The following is a 17,335-nucleotide window of genomic DNA, read 5'->3' as shown; positions in this document are numbered from 1 at the left end:
ATCGTAAAAACGAGGGGGTCAATCTAATGACTAATGGCTCTACTTCGATATATTTTTCCTTCAGATTTATTAAAAAATTGAAGCAAAGCATGTAAATTACTCATAGAAAAAAATTGAGGTTTTCTTGCTAATACACGTAATTTCTTACAACTTTTCTTTTGACGTCATTTTGATCAAATAAGTAATTTTCAAGATATGATTGTTTGAAAATAAGTAATCTCATTCCTCCTCCTCCTAATTACGCCTTTTTGAAAAGTTACTCTTGATGAAAAAAAATCAAGTTTAGTGGAAAATGAATTCTTGCATGCTATCTAATATATCAGGAAAATTTCATTCCTATCAAAAATAGTCGAGTTCAAAATGGCCTTTTTTCAGTGTTTTGAGCTGAAATTGGCCGTAAACTTTTCCAAGATGGTGTTAAAACACCAAAAAATCATAATCTTAGCATAGCATAGTTTGACCGCGCCTGAGTTGCCCGCGATTGATATAGATCAGCTAAAATTGCACAAAGAACCATCAGAATGATGCTTGGGAGTAGCAGATCATTCTCAGTAAGGACAATTTGGGAGGGAAAGGAATGTTAGTCCGACACTTGCTGCTACTAGAGACCGAGGAATCCTCTGCATTATCCACAAGTGTCACAGGAAGGAATTGTTGTTAGTAGAAAGGAATTGATCTGGATCCACTGAGGCAGGTGGTGCGATCACTGTCATTCGAGCTCGCGTACGATTTGAGGACGTTTTTGGTTACGTGGCCATTAAGAAACAGGTAGTGGAGATCCGACATACCGATATAGGAAAAAACTATAAGAAAGCAATTTACCGCACCGAAAGTTATGTGCTATCAACATATTCGATTCATTCGAAATCGCGCGCGGTCAGTTGTTGCTATGCACGAAAGCTGTCCTGAGACAAACGGGTTTATTTTGGCAATTAAATCTAAAACATTGACTGCGCAAGATACCTCTTGGCATCCTTCGATCATAGAACTTGCTTAAGAAATAACGCGCCATGTTCCTAGGTAACCGATTTCACAATTAAAATGCACGTTTATAAGATTTCAATAAAAGTTCCGGTTTGTAAACACACGATTGCTAAGTGTGCTCAAATGAATTCAAAATGACGTTCTAAAACAACCGCTGTCTGAAAAATGCAACGAGCTAGACACGAAAGCAAACGATGCTAAATTATCATACAAAAAAATTTTCAGTATGTAAGCACCGAGTGTATGAGACCAACCTGGATATTCGGATATTTCCGTGTAAAGCCAGTAGGGTAATTTACCAATGATCGCACAGCTAAGCCCCAGAGTTTTGAGTTTTAACGATATTTTCTAAACAAATAATTATAAATAGGCAGAAGCATAAAAATTTGAATCAGATGCAAAATATGTTCACATTACATGGCCATTTTCACGAAATAAATAAGCCTTTCGTGGAAAAATATGCGATTTTTTGACAACGCGGCCTAATGGTAAGATCTGCTTTTTACAAGCGAAACTATGTTTATTTCTCTCCTGGTTACTCAAAACAAATTTGTTAGCAAGATAATAATCTGAAAAAAGCGAATATCCGTTTCCTTGCAGTTGAAAACATGCACCATTCATCTTGGTTTCATCATCGAAACTTTGTTTATAAAAGAAATAAAATTATGAAATTTTGAATTTTTCAAAAGTAATGATAAAAAATTATCCAGCTCCCAAAAAATAAGAAAAACTAGCTCGTCACACCAACAAAATTTAGAAAACCAAATATTTTCAATGTTATGTAAAAAAATTGTTTCAACCCAATATTATTCGACAATATTCATAGAAGTATCTTATGTTTACCGAAACGATTCGGTAATTCAAAAATCTTAATTTGTTTCAAGTCATTAGACTAAAATGATGATTTTTGTGATTATCCTAATTCAAGAGCAGGCACTTTTAGCACCAAATCAAATATACGATAATAACATTTCTCAGATAAGGTACAAGTATATGGGTCATTCCACGCGAAGTGTCCGAGCCCCGTGTAATCGACCTTCATGAATTTGAACCAAATTCCGCTTGACCGCTCGTCTTCGGTCAGAAAGCAAAAATCTAAAACTTGGCGCCGATCGGACACTCCCTCAATTAATGGGAGCACCTCCATTTCCAAGGAAAATAACCTTTTTTGTCAAAACCTCTCCTTTTCCTTTGCTCACATCTCCGGAAGTACCGGGTTTATAAAGACACTATTTTCACATTTTTAACGGAAATTAAAAGAATTCGAAAAAAAATATTATTTTTAAGCACCAGTGCTAATGCCAAAAAAATCATAATCTTTAGTGATAAAAATTACACGATTAGATCCAGAGCTACTCAAACTCACAGGAGCATGCCGCGTCTGTTCTCACGCTTTACCTGAACAAGAACCACTGCGGTTCTTTGCGTATGGGTGAACTTAAAGAAAAATAGCAATGAATTACGGACATTAGACAACGAAAAATTAGAAAAGGGAGAACAATCGACAGGCCCACTGAATCAAGTAGTGTTGTGAGAAATGATGTTTCTTAAAAAATGTTGATGTTTACTTAAAAATATAAAAATAGAAAAAACTTGTACACATCTGTAAAATCCAGGCTTCATTTTGCTCATCTTGTGCATACAGAGGCAGAGCAATCTGCTTCTCACAACGTTCCTTGCGTTTTCTGTTCAACCGTTTCCTCTCCCTCCGAACGAGGCCTGAATACTGTTTTCACTTACGACCACTCATCTTGTGCAGAAGGCGCACAACGACAACCAGAGCTAAGATTTTCTTCGCACACTGGAGACACGAGGCTATTCGCTGCATATCCCAAAGAGAATATGCGATAGGCAATTATATGGACTGGAACTATTTGCTCCGCGACCTTGAGAGCATGCATTCGGTAGCGGGCAGAAAAAGAAAGATGACACCAAACTAATGCTCACTCGCCGGCAGAGCAAAGCATTGCAAAAGCAAAACAAAACTCGTCACGTCGGAGAAGGTAACATTCGACTGAGAGAGTGCAAATCGATTCGTCTTCTGTGCTTTGCCAGGAAAACGCCAAGAATTGAGATATTTTGCAGAGCACGACAGAAGCCTGGTAAAATCTATACATATTTGTAAAAGTCTGTAAAAGTGATGTAAATTGTAAATTCTGTTAAATTCAATTGCCATTGCTTAAAAATCTTCAACACATTTTAAAATCTATAAAATTTGTCATTTACAAAAAAAATCTACAAAAATGAATAAAAATCTAAAAAAAAATTGAATCTAAGTTCTAAAATTTTCGAAAAGGCAGTAAGGTAGAAAATGAGGAAAGTGCGTCTGACAAGTGAAAAAGAAAAAACACGCCGTAGCAACGTTCGACAATGGACTGCCTGTTTCTGTCGCACTGACTGAGTCTTTCTTCTGGGCGGCAGTCATACAAAAATAATTATTGTCGTCGAGGTTAATGTGCGGTGTGTGTGTGTGTGTGGAATCATAGAATTGAAAGAAACAAAACTCGGTATTAAGTCATCTAACATAAGGGTGCGTGGGGTCAGTCCCGGCGTAGTTTTTAGCATTCACGCCTCTCACGCCGAGGACCCGAGTTCAAATCCCAACCCCGTAGAAGTCACGAATGACATAAGCTGTTAAAGTGACTATAATCTAACAAAAAAATAAGGGTGCGGTAGTTTAGTGAGTAAACCATTCGGGTATCAACCGAAAGAGCGTGGATACGAGCCCCAGCTACAGCTCTTTGCAATCTATATAAAAATTCTCAAAAATATAGAAAATTTATAAAGTCTGTGGAATCTGTAAAACTTTTAGAAATAACCAAACGTTTGTACAAGTCGGTATAAACCTGCAAAAATGTGATGAAAATTCTCTAAGGAGCTGTGAAAATCTAACGAATCTGTGAAAATCTGTAAAAAAATTCTGTCTGCTGTTATCTAATTTTCCACTTTTTTCCTTCCTCCCTCTGAGGATATTATTCATGCCTTCAGCCACATAACTTTCCTCTACCATTTGCTCGCCCAGATTAATTTAATCTTTACAAAAGATGAGATAAAGTTATAAAAAATTAGAAAAACCCGAACAATCTGCAAAAATCAGTAAAAATGTACAAATCTGTAAATAGTCTAGAAAAAAACAATACAAATCTGAAAAAATATACAACTTCAATGACTTTGCGCATACCTACACATACCGCATCTGACTTTATTGATCAAAACAAAGAAATGAGGTTGATTTCTTGTAATTCTTTTTATTTATTTTTTGACAAAATGTAGGGTGCTTTCGTTTAATTCTGCTTTTCAACTACTTTCACAACTATCTGTTTCGCCTTTAACTTGATGGCTTCATATGAATTCGATATATTGAGCATGTTTGAGCATATTGAGTACCTTCGATATATTGAGCACCTATTAATCCAGTGTTGCCATCTGCCGATAGGATTTGAAATTATCCGTGGCAACCTAGAAATATTAGACTTTGGTATTTGAAGTAAACCTCCGAAATTAACCCTTTTAGAAATCGATTTACCAACACCTGACATTTTAAGTGATTGTTTCACGCACAAAAAATCTCCAATTGATGTTTTACGTGATAAAGTCGTGAAAAATATTTAATTAGTTGAAGGCAAATGTTATTTCCGGGAAATTAATATAAACTTAAATAATAAAGTAGGGCGGGGCATAAGTGCGATGTTTAAATTAGTCATCAATTTTCGTGACATATAAAGGACAACAACAAAATATAGTATATAGTGATGCAGTAACTCAATGTCTTCACATTCAACTATAAATCATCTGGAATAATAGTGTTATGCAAAATAAATTTTTCCTTCTTTTGATCAAGTGCCGATTCGCACCTTTACCCCACTAGCGGGGCAACAATGCGAATACCGCGGGGCAAAAGTGCGAAGCTCGAATCCATGAAATTAGCACAGCAGTATCTAACAAAACCATATTATCTTCAATCTGCGGTATGTTTCGGTGAGGAATATTCTCAATTTGTACCTTTCCTGTTTTACGCTGGTTTATTGCAGCCTCCGCAAGATCGAAACTTTTCCAAACGTCTGTTTTTTGCTTCATTAGCGGAAAAACATTGTTTTCCTTCGGCCAACATCTGTAGAGCACACAGTTTTCTGCAGTTCTTCCATTTCTAGTATCTGTAATATAGTGCCTAAGGCTGTATACAATTGGCTATACATTTTTGCCTCGTGCATGAATCGCACTTTTGCCCCGTCCGTGAATCGCACTTTTACCCTGATAGGCGCTTGACGGGGTTTGATTAAATTATGGAAAAGCGACATAGGGTACTTGATCCAATAGTTGTGGTAATACCAATAGTTGCGCTACTATTCATTATTAATGCATATTTTCGTCACCGTAGCATTTTAGATAAAACAAAATCATTCATTATATAAAACAGGTTTTAAGAAGTATTGGTAGTTAGACTACACTATTTAAAATTAAAACCTTATTTGCTAAAATGCCAATTTTCCAAAATCCAACGCGCAGTTGGAGCGCACAACTATAGGCGCTCATCTATAGTTTTGCTACGATGTTTTTTCACTTAGCAACCTAGCAATGTATATGGAATACCACAATTAAAGGAACATCAAACTTAATTAAGGAAACATTAGCGCAACTGTTGGTACAATATAATTGAATCGGAAAATTCATTTTTTCTTTGTAAAGCTTCTCGTACAACGAAAGCAATTGTCTTGCCTTGTGACAAATACCTTGTATTTGATAAATTTATATCCCACAAGCATTAATTGAAGCATATACCTCAATGAACAAGCAAAATGAAGTTATATTGTGCTTAGTAGCGCAACTAATGGATCATCTACCCTATATATTTTCTAAATTCTTTTCATCGTATTTTTATAACAGATATGTGAGTCATGTAAAACGCTGCTACAAATTTTCAACAAGTAATATCCTCCTGTTGATATCGTATTTGCCGTATAACGAAAAATTATATCAAAACCACCATAAACTAACATTTGCACATAACTCAGCAACTATGCTTCGTAAGCAACCAAAGTTTACGTTAAATTCAAGTTATAAAAGTAGTCACCCATCCATGCCAATGTACTCAATTTACTCGGAATCTGCACCGATAAATCATTGAATCGCACTTTTACCCCCATCGCACTTTTACCCCTCCTTACATACTAGAATGATATACCTAAGTTTATCATCCGGGTGTCTGTTATTCAATGTCTTTCACTCTTCTAATTCGTTCGTTCTTCACACATTTAAATAAAGATAAGTTCACCCCACTGCATACTGTTACCATGCAACTGTCGGTCTCGTATGTATTCGGTCTAGTGTTTATTCAGCCCCACATCCATTCAGTCTCGCGTCCACTCGACCCTGCATTCTTTTGGTTTTGTGTCCATTCGGCCTCGTGTTCATTCGGTCTCTTGTCCATTCGATCTCCTATTTGTTTGGTCTCTTGCCCGTTCGGCCTTGTTGTGAATCAAAACAAGGGAGGGGGAGGGGGGAGGGAGTCTATTCGGACTCATGTTCTTTCGATTTCGAATCTATTCAATTACGTGTCCATTGGTTTCACACCCATTCGGTTCTATGTCGCTAAATCTCGTATCTGCTAGGCTTCATATCCATTTGGCTTACTATGTGATCAGGTTTACCGCTCATGTCCACTTGGTCCCTTGTTCATTCTGTTTCGTATTCGTACGTTCCGCTAGCAACGGCACTTCATGGATAATTTCAAGGATTTGTGAAAAGGAGAAACTACCGGAGGAGTGGGTAGAAGTTGTTTGTCCCAACTACAAAAAGGGCGACCTGCCAGATTGCTGTAATTACCGCAGCAACACGCTGGTCAACGCTACCTACAAGGTGCTCTTTAAGATTTTGTGGAGTTCGTAGGGCAGTATCAGACGGACTTTATGGGAGCCCGTACTACTACTACGGATCAAATTTTTACTCCCGACAAACCGTGCAGAAATATCGTGCAGAAATAACGTGCCCACGCATCATATGGATTTCAGAGCAGCATATGATACAGTCGAGCGTGAACAACTATAGCAGTTAATACACGACTACACGAGTACGAGTGTCCAGAAAACAGGACAAATTGACGCTACGTGCTACGTGCCTGTTTCGGGGGCACTCTCTAGCCTTTTCGAATCGCGCAGAGGGTTGCGGCAAGAGGATGCACCATGGTCCTGTACGTTCAATTGCGACTTTACTCAAGCTGTGATAAGTAACGAATATATATATACAATACAAGCAAGCTAATTATTTGTAAAACTCACCCTACATTGTCAATAAATTCAGTTAAACGAACACCTTATATTGCGCGACGATTGCAGAATAATGCAATATTGAAGTCATTGTGAAAAGTTTAGATGGAAATGACCAGATTTAAATACATTATTCAATAATTATACCCTTTCATCCGATACACCGAGAGCCATTGAACTTTCTACGAACTAATTTGCAACTTTGCAATCTACAAACAAGTTCTCTTCTCGCCCTGTTCGGTGTATCGTCTCTGCAGCAGCAGAACCAGAAAGTGGAAATTTCACCAGCACATTTCCTCTTTGCTTTTGCAATTTTAACTTTTCGGGACCGGGTTTCCTGTATCGTTGCCGCCTCCTTGGGAGGTAGCAATTTTCCGCTCCATCTATCAGAGTCGTTACAAGCTTCGCTATCCTACCGGCGCGGCACCGGTAACGGGCCGGTGGAAGACAGTATCAGCGAAAAACTTGGCGTTCCGGGTGTCGTGGCACGGTGCTTTCATCCAGTGCTGTTATAGCTCTGTTAAATCGATACAATGAATTATAAACTTTATACCATCTAACAAAGTGTTAAAGTCCTTTGAACTGCGAATGGTTTTTCTTTCTTTCTTTCTAGTAGACCGTTAATAACTTATTTGGATTGTCTATACCACACCTGGGAATAATCTGAGAACAGCTGTGACATGTTCTACTATTATCGTAAATCTCGACCCGGTTACAGGTCCAATCTGGTTCACACAATGACATATTTTTCGTTGTCCCTAATCGCACCTATCCAGCAGTAACGGTGATCAATTACCGCGCTTGGTCAACCGTTCGGAAGGAAAACAACACAAGACATCCAGTCCCTAAATAGGCGAAATAAACCGTGTAAGGACAAAATGTGACAAGTGTCTGCTACACACTTGTGTTTTTGTGGTGGTAAACCATGATGACCGAGAAAAAACTGCGTACAGAATGGTGGTTGATTTTATCTCAAACGGTGGTTAAAATTTAGGGCGTCGTCGTTTTATTTTCACTGAGAATTGTTGACGATAAGGTTTAAATAAATATTTACCGAACGACAATTCCACCTTATTTCGCAAATGTATTTGCACAAAGATAAAAATAACTGCAAATCGGAGACTTTTCACACCATTTTCGAGGTTTTCTTTCGGCTCAATGTGCGGAAAATCTGGGGTACGATGCGAACAACTAAAGAAAAAAAGTACCTAAGTTGACAAACAAAAACCGCAATATCGTCGCATTTGTTTGAACAGCAAAACCTGGAACGAAGCAGCAGCAAGTTTACTTTCTCTCAAAGTTGAAAGGATACACGTACACGCATAAGATTGATGGTGTAACACATGTACGATTTTTCTTTCTTTTGAAAACCGAACTTGAATTTCGGTTATATCAAATCAGTGCAAGGAATGAACATTTAAAGTTCGCCATCATCCAATTTTTCCTTTCCATTCTCTTGGATCAAAAAATTGCACTGCTGTGAAAAGTTTATTCTATGTCGGTACAACAAGAAATACCCTCACAAACACTCACGTATAGAAACACCAGACAGGGCAAATCGTTATTTTCAGCATATTTAAACAAATTGGATTCTCGCGCTGCGATATGATGGTATGCGCCATGTCGTGTTTGTTTAATGCTCCGTAACTTGTCGCGGATACAGCAGCGAGCAGAACTTTGGCCCTTCACTATACACTGTACATAGTGCAAGACGCCGCTGGCCTCTAGCCGTCGGATAGTACCGATAACGATTTAACTTAGACGACACACTATGGCGAAAAGTTTAGTGCTCTTCGGGACGGCACGTTTCAGTGCAAAAGAATGCCATCTAGCTTTTTTCTTTCTAGTCCTACGTGCTGTAATTTAGTGCTCTGTACAAATAGGAAAATGACAAATAAGGGGATTTTTATATTAATAATTTCAAGCGTGCCTTGGAATGATTTTTATGAATGATCTAAATCCGTAAGTAGTCTATTCCTGCCGTCCAACCCGACAACGGAGGCTAAGTGAACGCAAATCGCTCGGTACCCTCCTCGGGCAACAATTAAAAACTGATCCTGTTCGGTGATTAAACACAGCGAGCACATTTCCGACCGTGCAGTTTAGTAAGCCAATTACCATCCACTCGACTGCGGCAGGCGACAGCGAAGCGACATCGCCGGAACGAGCAACGAGCGTCCAGGATAAGCGCGAGGGTGATTTCATTTTATCAGCAAACGATAAAAAGTCGTGCTTTTGGCAAGCTGAGTCTGAGTCTGAGCCGGTGAGCAGAAGGTAATCTACCAATCTACCGCGTACGTTGGGAACCGTGGCAAACTAGCTAGTTAACTTATACCTGCCTACCGACTAACTGGGCTGGCTGGGGCTGGGCTGACACCAAACAGGATCGAGTTTTGCAGAAAGCCTTCTACTGCCTAACTCGATCCTGAATAATAAACTAATTTGAAGTGTGATTAAATGTTTACGACTTTATTAGAGTGCGACGAATTGAAAGTGGAAACTTATTTCGACGTTGATGAGGCCGGCAAGTTGAGTCCCATCAGGCCTCCGGCGTCTATCGCGCTGAACAGATTAACTGAGGGAGGGTTTTCACCTGGTTCTAATTTTTCAATTTGTGTCAGTTATAATTTTTCCAGCATTTTTGACGCATCACCAAATCATTATAAAATTTATCTAAAGTGGTTTAGAGCTAAGACGAATAAAAAAGTGCTCACCTTTTACAATTAGTTCAACTAACAAAGATGATGATAAATCGAAAATCCAAATCTTGTAGCTCAACTGATATTTGTTTGAGTTCTACATTTATCAATTTGATTACATTAACGTCACATTCCGAGAATATTTGGAAACGATTTCCAAAGCATTTACATTGTCTAGCCGCCGAATGTATTCGTAGAATTTCGACTGATAATTTTATTATCGAAATTTAATACAATTTGAAAACGGGCTTCCCATTCCTGGCACATTCCGTTCCACCATTCAACCGATATCATCGGCATTTTATTACTGACTCGAAGTATTCGAACACGACACATTTTGGCACAAGCGAACGAAACCAAAATGTATCGAATTTGATTGCTTCGACATTCTCCCGCTGTTTTCATATGTAGCTACCTACGTCTCAAATCCACCCTCTTCGTCAAGCCTCATAATTTTCCACTTTATTGAGGACTCTCCCGGAATCTGATTCAACTTCGACGGCGGCGGCGGCGGCGATAGTCAGTGGTTTGTCTGTTCTCACTTTTTCCCATCCAGTGACTCTGCCGGAAAAACGACGACAACGTTCCGCTATCTCATTGTTCGTTACCCCTCATTTACATCTGCGCCGCCGCTACCGCCGCGTCGTCACCACTTGATACCGTGCTGCTGTTGCTGCTTCTGGGGTGACACCGGGAGACACTACAGAGCGGGCTGGTGGCTGGGCAAACCACAAAGAAAAGCACTCCACTTGATGGCACAGAAAACGCATAAAAATCACCATAAAAACCAGTATTCTAACGCACACAATCGCATCGACGGACGGACGGCTCGGAGAAGGACCAAATATGCGACTGAATTATTCTGCCTCACCAGGCTGACACTACAAGTTCGGAATTTTTAAAGCTTTTCTTTTGCCTCCTTACCTTTGCACCCTCGCACCCTCACTCACAAGGGTGTTTGTTCGGGCCGAAACATCTAACCTACACGTGGAACGTGGGAGTTGCCCGGCTGGCTGGCCTGGCATCCTCCATAAAGTTTGCTCTTGCTTTTCGGGACCTGGAATGCATTTTCCGACACTCGTTATTGCTTGTTGTCACAATAAATTCAACTCGGGAGCTGGGTCTACTGGGTGGAAGACAGTTTATTATTGTCGGAAGGTCCTCCTCCTTTGTGTTTGTGCTCGGCGCTCGGAGAAATGATGATAAAAGTGCTTTGTGTTCGATTTTTTTAGGTGTCCTTTTTTTAAGTGAAGTAGTGCTTCGTTTCAGCTGTGCAAACCAACATGTTGAGGGGACGTTCGTAGTTTATTTTGGACGTTGATTATTTACGAATAATCCATCACGATAATCTCTGCGAATCTGAACGCCTTAAAAATTCTACTTTCGTGAATATATCCTTTGGAATGTTCTCCAATCCAATCCAAATCCAATCCAAATCCTAACCAAATCCAATCCAAATCCAATCCAAATCCAAACTAATCCAATCCTAATCCAATCCAAATCTAATCCAACTCCAATCCAAATCCCTTGCAAATTCAATCCAAATTCAATCCAATCCAAATCTAAACCAAATCCAAATTCCATGCAAATTCAATCCAAATCCGATCCAAATCTAATCCAACTCCAATACAAATCGAACCCAATCCGATTCCAATCCAATCCAAATCCAATCCAAATCCAATCCAAATCCAATCCAAATCCAATCCAAATCCAAATCCAATCCAAATCCAATCCAAATCCAATCCAAATCCAATCCAAATCCAATCCAAATCCAATCCAAATCCAATCCAAATCCAATCCAAATCCAATCCAAATCCAATCCAAATCCAATCCAAATCCAATTCCATCTAATACAATCCGAATCCAATCCAAATCCAACCCAAGCTGAATCTAATCCAATTCCACTCGAAATCCAATCCCACCCAAATCCTATCCAATCCGAATCCAATCCAATCCGAATCCAATTTTTTAATCCAACCCAAATCTATTTGAAATACTGTTCAACATCATTCCTACTCCTTTCTGAATTCTCTCTATCGCTGGCCATTTCAAGTCACTTTGGTTTTACTATATAGGGAGAGATTGGGACAGCTTGTCGGTATTTTTCATCAGTAAAGTTTCTTGTAAAATTGGTTTAGCCCAGAGGTTAATGTTTTGTCTTCTTCAATGTTCAATGATTTCATATTTGAGCGGTGCACCTTCTATTGATTATCTTAACCTTCTGCGGCTGACGTGCCATAATTTTAACGATTATTCGTGATAGTCTGCTTAACTCAAGCTTAACTATTGAAGTTATTAATGAATTACAGTAATGTTCCGATTTTGTCAGCCTCATGTTTAATTATGGGCTGAAAAAATGGAGAAACTGACAAGATCGGGAAAAATTTTTTTCGAGATTTTTTTCAAAATTCAAGACTTAAGACCTTGAAATATCGGAAACTTATTAGTAAATAATCAAATTTTAACCCTCAATTGGTCAACCGAAAGCTCAATGAACCGGGCGCAGCGCACTGGTCCAGAACCTTTTTTGGTGCGCATTAGCTTTGAGCGGGAAAACTTGATTTTAGGTTCATGGAACCTTTGGAAGAGTTTCTTAAAATTAAAAGTTCTATCGTTCAGCGGAATTCAAATTTTGATTAATCCCCCTGAAAGTGCAATAAATAATTTATTTTTCTCCAGTTTCAATATAGCACATTGATGTGTTCTGCAAAGTTTTACAGCATATTATTACAAGAAATTTTGCTGAAGACAGTAACCTTCTATCTCTTCAGCGAAGATAGAAAAGTCCTATTTCTCGTAAATGAAAAATCGTTAAAATCAGTTTTTCCATTTTAGCTGTTTTGGTAGTAGTTGTATGACTTTTTCCTGTTTCTCAAAGTTGTACAAATAGTAAAAATACACAACATTGCTTAATATAGTACACCTCTATCTTTGCTTGTTTAGGAACTATAGAACTTTTACTATAAAAATACCCAAATTTTGACCCCGAATAACTTGCCAGAAGGCATCATTTTATTCCAAAACCCGCCCCAGAGAATCAGATTAGTTTCTTCAAGCAGGCTGAAAAGTATCATAAATAATGTTTAAAAGCACAAAAGTTAAGCAAAATTTATAGGCTGACAAAATCGGGATAAAAAGCTGATAAAATCCGGGGTAGACAAAATCGGGAATGGACAAAATCGGGAGCTTACAAAATTGGAACATTACTGTATTTGAATACCAGATTTTGATTATTTTAGAATTGAGAACGTATGTTTAGCGATATATTGGATATAATGAAAACGGAGATTTGAGTCGGGAAGACATTGCAAATTTTAGAATCAAAATACAACGCGTCAGTTCCATTTTTCTGATTTCTACTACTACGTCAGCCGCAGAAGGTTAACCGACGATCAAGAATATTATCAGATATCAGACTTGAAGCTCAGAACATTCAGAAGGCAGGGGTACACAGATTCGCGAAGAAGCAGGAGCAAGTTAGAGTGAATCAAAGTCGGAAGCGGCTTTCTTCCGGTAAACAAATGTTTTTGCTGCAGGATACTCACAACCAGTAAAATGCTGCAGCGAAGCTTACTTTTATATTCACAACTATAAGTTGGCTGTCCAGCAGTTTCGAGACGTGTTGAAAACGATGGTATTTCATGGAATGTCAAATTTCCACTACTTTGTATCGAAGCTCGAGCAAAAATCAACACCAACATGTTTTGACGAATTATTTGCAACTATTGCTCATCAGCCAAAAGCAACACAAGAGTGGTGTCGTCAGAATTTACCCCATTTCATAGTACCGCCATCCGGGGCGAGATTGTGCCAAAAAGCATATATTTTTGTTATTTTGCTCAGTATACACACAATTTAGGAACTAAGTTGATTTCAAACCTGTCAATATATACTAAAGTGTTCAATTAACAACTACCGTAGAGATGGTTTAGTTACAATGAAAATTATTTTACTGGAAGTGCATGAACTTTGGCACAATCTCACCCCTTCTAGGGGGTGACATTGTGCCAAAAACTTAAAGTTAAGCTGAAAACCTAAACAGTGAACATTAGCATGTTTATAATTCAATACACATACTGATATTGTATAAAGTAGTTCATATGGGGTCGTCCATGAACTAAGTGGACTATTAAGGGCAGGGGGTCGGCCAAAAACAACGCGTCATAGTACAAGTATGAACGAAAATAACCCGGAGAGGTCTGAAATAACTAAAAATGAGTTCGTAGTCAATGGACAACCTTTATATAGCCAGTAGCGTTTCTAGGGTTAACAAGGGAGATATATATGAAGGGGTGTATCCTAAGGTGGCATACTTATTTGATCATTTAACAAAAGTAACTATTATTTCGTTCGAGAACCCGCGACCGCAGAACATGTGGCCTATCCCACCCCCCTCCCCCTCCTTAAAACTGGCAGTTTATACACGGTATAATATATTCGTCATATATTAGAGTGTTTATTCAAAGCATCTGAAATTTTCAGAGAAAAACTAAAAATTAATTTAAATTATTTAGCAGACCTATGATGCTGTTTGCTCCAAAATGGATGATGCAATCTAATCTGTCAAAATATTGTGCTCAATAGTTAAGAATGTGAGTATGTTGGTGTATACTGACGTATTTTTGTTGTGTATGTGAAATCCGCAAATTGAATCAATCATTATGGCTTGGCATAATCTCACCCCCGTGAAGCTCGAAAAGTACAAAGTTTCGAAAAATATTATTTTCGTAATCAAAACTTATCCAACACATAACAACCTTTCAATACATTGTTAATGATTAGTTTATATACCTTCAAAATAGCAAGTTGATGCGATTTCTTGTTTGGGTTGGTTTATGCGGGACATTTTTTACAAGCGTTATTTCCGAGTATTTTTGATAGCGAACTTTGAAACCCTGTTTAGGCTATATAGTTTGCTAATTATCAGTGTTCCATTCTAAGTTATGAATAAATATGTTATGTTCATCATCATTTTGAATTTAGGTCACCAGTTTCTATAGATATAATAAATTTTCACAAATAAACATTTTTGGTTTTTGGCACAATCTCGCCCCCGTGGCACAATCTCACCCCGGATGGCGGTATGGCCCACATTATCACCGGTTCATTTTGCATGGCGTTGCAAGCCTAATAAAATTAGAAGTACAGTAGGTTCTATTTTGAAGTCCTTCAAGCAACTTTTAGATCTTTATTTGCTTTGTTTCATCATTTTGAACTACTACAGTATATGGCGGTAACAATTGTTGGTTACTATTTGGGACAAAATGTCTCATGCTAGGTTTAAGCTTAGATTAAACATATTAACAGTAAAGTGGCTCCTGACGGCAGAAGGGTTTACTAACCTGTCATGGTATTCGTAAAGCGTTCTCATAGGCACACGTTTGACTATGTAATTTGTCACTAACACTAATACACTAACGCTTATAAAATGAAGAGGCAATACAAAGCCTATGATAGTGTAGTAAACCACGTTTAAGCCACGATTTTTTGACTTCATGACTTGGCATTATCTTCGTTGCAGCGGTTACCATCTACGTATAACTTAATGGAAACGATCTAACACTGTTTGTATTTGACACAGCACCGCTCGTTGGTTCTTTCTTAGTTAACAGCAACAATCTACATATTGCCCAAGTAACGATTAGTTCTTGTGCAAGAACAGATGATTTTGATATTCCTCCAATTAGAAACAGTAGATTACTTACATTTTTGTGAAAATAGTTATAACATAGTTATAACAAGTTGTATATCGGCAAAGTTTATTCAGCGATAGAAAAGGAAAATAGGCTGAATTTCGAAGCACGAATTTATGGAATTAAATAATCGAAATTATGAGGAAATTATTTTTTGAATATTTTCGACACTAATGAGTTGGGAAAACACCCCAGAGGATTATTTTTTAAAATTCCCCAATTCAAACTCCAAAATAATTATCTGCTTTTCTTTTTTTTTCGATTCGATGGAGGCGCCGTGTTCACTACGGTTAGTGACCCCTACCTTCAGCGCGGTATCACGACCGCTTCCGAACTGTGAAATACTTGTTAAAATATTTCTTCTTCATTCGTTGAATGTTAATTCTCTCAATCCCAGAAAAGTATTCTTGGCAGGTATTAAAATTAAGCACCGCGAGTGAAAACTTGTGCGCTTTCGCCTTGAACTACACTCGTATCAGCAAGAGCTGTTAGGCAAAAATTTCCTTCCTTTCCACCAAGCATACAAGCACGAGGAAGAGCGAGCCCCATTCCCATTAGCAGCAAAATTTGAAACAACATGAAAGGATTCTCCATTTTTGTCGCTACAGAATTTTAAGCAGAAGAATGGAATTAAACATATTTCGGTGAGTGGGACGGTTGAAAATAGGAAAAATTTCTTCCTGTTAAACGCCTCTTCTGACCTTTGTGGAAGGAACTGAGCAGATCGCACAACAGTTCGCAGAAATTTCGACAAGTGAGCGATTCAGAAGGTAGTGGGATTCCGAACATTGTCACCCCGCATTATTTCTCCTAAATCATTCGGTTGCTTCTACTCTGATCCCCATAATAGTTGTAAAGTCGGCATAAAGCCAGTTGGGTGGAATAATTTTATCACATTTCCATGTCGTTAAAAACCATTATGTGCTGCCCTGCATTTAGGTCGAAAGCAGACAGAAAGTGCAGGTTAAAACATTTTCCGTTTTTTTTTTCAAACTGAATTATAGGCATACTCACTACTATTGTGAACGCAAAAACTCTCGAACAAGTGCAACTATTTTGCTTGTCAGAAGTTAAAGTTCTATGTTTCGAGTCATAACAAAGCCGTACTGTTGTAAGTTTCCTGGGAATGGTGCCTGGATTTTCTCCTTCCTATTCAATTGTGTTTTCATTTACACTTAATCTTCCGTAAAATTCCTACTTTCCGCACCCGGCGAAGCTCAACCGCTTTCATCTGGGTCACAGTGCATTGTTACAGTAGTTTACCGAGATTCTTCGTGTGCTTTTCAGAACGTTGAAGTTGTGATTAGCACGGTTAGGTTTACTGAGGTAGATCGCAACCGGTAACCCCAGCCAAGAGGTTTAAGCTTCTAAAGCACACACACACGTAACTGAGCGCCGACCGCAGCAAACAACCAAACACAAAAGTTGTACAGAATTATGAAAATAAATTATCCTCTGCACCTTCTGCACGGTTAGGTGGAAACCCTCGGTTATTCACAGTGGAAAACCGCACCGTAGCTGCATGCAACCGGCAATTGCAGCCGCATGTTTTACCCTCGTGGCTCATGGCTTATGGCTCATGGCTCTGTCTAGGCTGAAGTGAAAATAGCCTCCATTAAAAATGTCTGCCTTCCTATGCGGATGCCATCGCAGCGCTGTCGGTGCTAAGCACCGATAGCTGCCACCGGCCTCCGGC

General features: G+C 38.6%; 1 protein-coding gene across 2 annotated transcripts in view; it reads left to right on the top strand.

The window, feature by feature from the left end:
• LOC128744245 (stress-activated protein kinase JNK) overlaps positions 1 to 17,335 on the top strand; it is a 107,139-nt gene that overhangs the window by 29,287 nt on the left and 60,517 nt on the right. The gene's annotated exons all lie outside the window — the stretch shown is intronic.

Source organism: Sabethes cyaneus, chromosome 3 (assembly GCF_943734655.1).
Source record: "Sabethes cyaneus chromosome 3, idSabCyanKW18_F2, whole genome shotgun sequence".
NCBI classification, from domain to species: domain Eukaryota; kingdom Metazoa; phylum Arthropoda; class Insecta; order Diptera; family Culicidae; genus Sabethes; species Sabethes cyaneus.
The sequence above is the reverse complement of the archived record's forward strand: the minus strand, read 5'-3'. Positions and strand labels throughout refer to the sequence as shown.